The 5411-nt window shown below is 42.3% G+C and overlaps 1 long non-coding RNA gene across 1 annotated transcript; it reads left to right on the forward strand.

Moving 5' to 3' along the window:
* Positions 1-11: 11 nt before the first annotated feature.
* Positions 12-526, forward strand: LOC121938296. The gene is made up of 2 exons (XR_006105261.1): positions 12-179; positions 264-526. It is a non-coding gene; the product is annotated as an uncharacterized LOC121938296 (long non-coding RNA).
* Positions 527-5411: the final 4885 nt, after the last annotated feature.

A 5411-nucleotide genomic window follows, 5' to 3' on the forward strand; every position in this document is an offset into this window, starting at 1 on the left:
TATAAGGAGATCCTGTGGGTGTGTCATTAACATGTTTATGTCCATATAAGGAGAGCATCAGGGCATTTGGTTCCTGGACTTGAAGAGTGGTTCTGGCAGCGCCGGTCAGGGCGTGCCGCCCATAAAAGCCGACGTTGTCATGACGATGGACTCCAGCGATTTCAGCAAGATGTTTGCAGGTGAGTTGTCACCGCGGTAACGGCCTCAGTGGGGTCTGGCGGTGCCGTTTCCATGGTGACAGCAGTGTTTTCCTGCTGTTTCAGGGAAGCTGAAGCCCACGCTGGCGTTCATGTCGGGGAAGCTGCGGATCAAAGGTGACATGACGCTCGCCATGAAGCTGGAGAAACTCATGAGCCGCATGAACAAGGCCAAACTGTGAGACTGAAGCCCCGCCCCTGGGCCCTCTCAGGCCCCGCCTCTGGGGCCCCTCAGGCCCCACCCCCGTTCGAAGCTGTACGTGTTGCCTTATCAATGAAAAAATAATAATACTAACATGTTAATAAAATCTACCTTGGTAATAAACTGACAGCTGTGTGTTTCATCAACAAGCCCTCAGAAATAAACCGACACTCAACCTACGGCCCGTGGGCCAAATCTGGACCCTGATAGGGCCACTGGTGGCCCCCCGAATATTTTCTAATTCGCAATCAAAACAAAGTGACTAACGCTGTGAACAGTTTTTGTCCTTTTAGTACTCATGAAGTGTCAGAGACATAAAACGGCATCGAAACAGATCAGAGGACACAGCTAAGACACTAAAGTCCTAAAATCCTACAAATGTCCTAAAATCCTAGAAACATCTTTAAGTCCATAAAATGTCCTTAATTCTGAGAAATGTCGGAAAATACAAAACGTCCTAAAATCCTGCAAATGTTGTAAAAACCTGAAATTACTTAAAATCGTGATCCTGATCTGAAAAATGTCCCAAAAAATGTCGTAAAAATCCTAGAAATGTTCTGAAATCTGAGAATCCGAGAAACATGGGGCCCCGTGAACGGCCCACAGAAGAAGAACAACGAGTTAAAATCTTGTAGTTTTATGTATATAGCCGTTATCACAGAGAAAGTTTTTTTACTTTTTGTTTGTTTTTTGTTTGTTTGTTTGTTTGTTTTGTTCTTGTTTTTATTTTATTTTTGCTGTTAGTTTTCAGCTGATCGTCTTGTGCTTTTTACTAATTTCCTGATAATTTCTGGCTCATTTCCTCCCATGTTTTAAATCAGGTTAATCCGCCAAAGGTTTCAAGGGGTTAAACAACAGACCGAAAAGATTTATTTTTACAAACAAACAAACAAACAAATAAACAGTGAAACAAACAAGCAGGTAAACAAACAAGCACACAGATAAACAGATGACGCAGCAGTTTTGAAACATGTTGTTGTTGTTTATTGTTGTTGTTGTTGATGACCTCGGTGAGAGCGGAGAGAGCCCACGTGCGGATCAGCGGCAGGACTTCCGGTGTTGATGATGTAATCAGGGCTCCGCGTGCGCGCAGGTGACTTCAGGTGCGCGGAGGCTTCTTGAGGCTCGCGCGGCATCTCGCGGCTGATCGGAGCATCTCGGCGGGCAGAGAGCAGCACGATGACGGCCTGGTTCTGGATCAGCCTGCTGACTGCAGCCCGCCTCTGCACGACGCACCCGCCGCACCGGGACCGGGACCAGGACCGGGACCGGGACCGGGACCAGGACCGAGGAGCCGCCGTCCTGCAGAGCCTTCCCTGGGCCCCCCTCAGCCCGGGAGCCGCGGCCCCGGGGCCCGTCTGGAAGTCTGCGAGAGGTAAAGTCTGAGTGTGAGCTGCAACAGAAAGGGTTAATGGTTTTTAATAGTGAACTCTGAAAAGTTTCAGCGTTTTTTTGGCTCAGAATTTAACTGAATTTATGTCGGAGGACGTTAAATGTTTAGACTCACACCTGCTGTAAAAAAAAAAAAACAACAAAAACCCCAAAACTTATTCACCCAAACTGAAGAAATCTGCAAACTTCTTTTTTTCTTAAATCGTCTGTTGTTACCAGAAACTTAAAATTTTAAAGTCACAACGACTTCAAAACTTTAACCAACAAAAATAAAATAAAATAACAAAATGAAACACAGACAATTTTGAAAAGTTAAAAAAAAACAAAACAAACAAAAAAAACAACAACAGGGAAATGTATGGAGAGAAAAAAGGTTTGAAAATTATAATTTTTCAAAATAATTTTAAATATTTTATGACATTTGGTATTATAGCTTTCTAGATTTTTTTCTTGTGCATTTTACAGAATAATAGTAGTTGCAGGATAATTCTTTAATACTATTTTACCAGCAATATTCACACCTCCTGCTTCATTCAGCCAAAAATTATTTATCTGAAGAAAAGAAAATAAAACTTTCGTGCCTTTAACCCCTTCAGCTCATTTTTCTTTTATAATTTGAGCCCATTTTTTTTTTTTTTTTTTTTTTTTCTTGATCTATTTTGAGTTTTTTCGGCAGTTTTAGCCTCCGTAGAATTTTGTCTCACAGTCGTGGAAAGAAAAGGTCCCAAATGCACATTTAGGTCTGTTTTTGGAAATGTATGCAAAAAGCAGATATTTAATTGGCTGATGCCTGTGTGCATATTTAAATGTAACATTTCAGGATGATGTCAGTAATCAGCTGAATCAGCTATAAGTTTCGTGCTGTCCGATCGATAAAGGCAAAAACACCCAAAAAAATCTTATAAAAGAGATTAAAATCAGGCTGCTTGTGCCACAAAAAGGCCTAAAAAGCTATTAAAAAGTCTAAAATCAACCAGTCAAATCTTAAAAATGCAAAGACGTAGAGGAAAGATTTTCTGAATCGCTTTTTCCAATTTCCAAAGTGTTTAATGTTGCAATCAACGTTTGAGCAAAACAGTTTTGAACTCTGCATAAAAAATGTTGTTCATGTGTTTCTGTGTGAAATTGTCCTTAAATTGAATCTCTTAATTAAAGTCTTAAATATAATCTGCCTGAAGCTGAAGGAACTGGAAGTAAGAGTTTATCAGCTGGAGCAGATTCATGGTGCTTTCTGTTAAAAATGTGAAGCAGAAATGCATTTGTGTTTAACTTGATGTGAACAGGATGTTTTTGTCTCAGAGCGCGGCCGTGACAGCGGCGATGTCGTCGGCGATGACGGAGAGGCGGCAGATCTGGGACGACCTCAGTTCGGCTGCAGCGACGGATCTCTAGCTATTCGCTTCTCGCTCATCCGACACTCGGCTGTTCGGCTGCAGGGTGAGTTTGATTCACTCAGCAGCTGCTGAAATCTCCATCTGTGTTCATGTTTAACCCTGAAAAGCCTGAGAAAATGGGCTTTTTTCCTCCGAAAACAGGAGAGTTAAGCAGTGACAGAAGAAATTAAAAAATGAGCAAGAAATCAGCAAAAATTACCTGGAAAAAAAAAAGAAAAGTTATAAAAAACTAATGACCTGGAATGAGTGCTTTGAAAATAAAAAAATTATGCTGCTTAATCTGAAACGTGTCGTTATGACCATTATAAATGTTGTTTTTCCTTACTTTGGTGAAATAATTTTATAAACCTTTTTTTTTGTTTTTAAATTATGGAACATTTCTCACAAAGTTGTTCATTACTTTTCTCCATGTTTTTGAAATAAATCGCAGTGATTGGCTGAGTTCAAAGGGTTAAATACATGTGAAAGGCGTCATGAAGCAGCACAAGAAAAGTAGTGTCACTCCAGGTTTCAAAGGGTTAACTCGGCAGGTTAAAACCTCAAAGATTTAAATGCACATACTCAAATACTGCAATAATTAAAGTAAAACAGTAAAAAATAAAATGATAATTAAATAGCTGATAAGACCTTTTGGAGGAAGGATTTTATGAATTGATTTTTCTGATGTTGCATTTTAAAATCTAAATTACTGGTACATTTTTATTGATTTTGAACTTCGCTCTCCACATTCTGAAGAAGGCCGAATTCAGACGTAAAATCAGACATAAATCAATCAATAACATAACCGTAATGATAAAAAGTCCTCCGGTTCGTCTCGTTTGGCGGCGCTGAAGGTGAAATGTGACGTTGAGACGGCGCCCCCTGCTGGGCTCATCACTTTGTCCTCATGTCTCTGACAGACGGGAGGACGCTGCGGGACGGATGTCCAGCTTCTGTTCGGACCGTTGGACCGTGGCTGCTGATGAACTTCCCTTACACCAACTGCTGCACGGCATTATGGGTAAAAATGTTTCCTTTGTCCCGAGCGGTGAATGAAATAACGAGGTCGTGAATCGTGCGGACTGAGATTTTTCTGGAAAAAACGAACCCTCCGGAGTCTCTGCAGTAATTACAGACAAATACTACACGTTTTATAATTTACTTCTGAAAATTTGAATGAGTGCAACTTTTCTAATGATTCCCTTTAATTTAGTTTTGTCTTTGCGGAAACATTGCGGTTTTTAGATTGACGGTTTCCTCTTCAGAGAAATGATGAACTTTAAAATTAACTGCACTTTGAGTTCTGATCATCTATTAAAATGTTTTTAACAGCAAAATCTAGATTTCATTAGATTAGTAAAATATCGGCAGGTGTTCTTGGCATAAATGTATTAATGTTTTTGGTTTTAACGTGACTAAATATTTTGGTCCGGTTGGACTCTGGAGACGCCGTCCTTCACTTGGACAAAATGATTCTTTCATTAACGAGATGAAAAATGTGAGTTTGAGCCGTAAGATGCTGGTTGGTTTTTAAAGAGAACATGATGCTCAAACTGGTTTCTTTTTTCTCGACAGCTTTCAAACGGCTCGTGGTTTCGCCAGCTAAAGCTGCGTTACTTCGACCACCTGCTGCAGGCAAACGTGACGGGCGTGGCGGCCTGTGAGAACCCTGCAGCGTCAGGTCAGCCGCCGCCGGTGGTGACGTGCAGAACCACAGACGTGAAGGTGAAACTGCCTCTTGGAACCAGACTGAAGACGATAAGAGCTGTGGGCAAAGACGGCGTCGTCTGGAGGACGCTCACAGCGAGCCCGGGCGCCACGTACGTTCAGATATCGAAGGCGGCGGATATGGTAAGGAAGCGGTAACCGTGGTGAGGTTTGTGTACAGTTCAGGGTGAGCGCTAACGACCAAATGTTTTACAGGACGCTTCTTTCGAAATGGCTTTCATCGACTCCACCGGGGAGGCTTTCACCGTGCGGGTGGCATGTTCAAATGCAGTAACACAAACGGGGAAGACTCGTCGCCGCAGAACGCTGTATGACCCCAACCTGTGGGAGCTGTGGGACTTTGAGGAGGTTCCTGTAGAACCGTACAGCCCAGGACCAACCACCACGACCTCCGACTCAACCGCGGTAACAACGCCATCTGGGACCACACAGTCAGGAGTCACGAATGGTGCAGCAAATAATTTTGAGCTGTGGGGATTCGACCAAATTCCTGATGGACCGTTTACTGGAGACACAGCT

Source organism: Plectropomus leopardus, unplaced genomic scaffold (genome assembly GCF_008729295.1).
Source record: "Plectropomus leopardus isolate mb unplaced genomic scaffold, YSFRI_Pleo_2.0 unplaced_scaffold29089, whole genome shotgun sequence".
Classification (NCBI taxonomy): Eukaryota; Metazoa; Chordata; class Actinopteri; order Perciformes; family Serranidae; genus Plectropomus; species Plectropomus leopardus.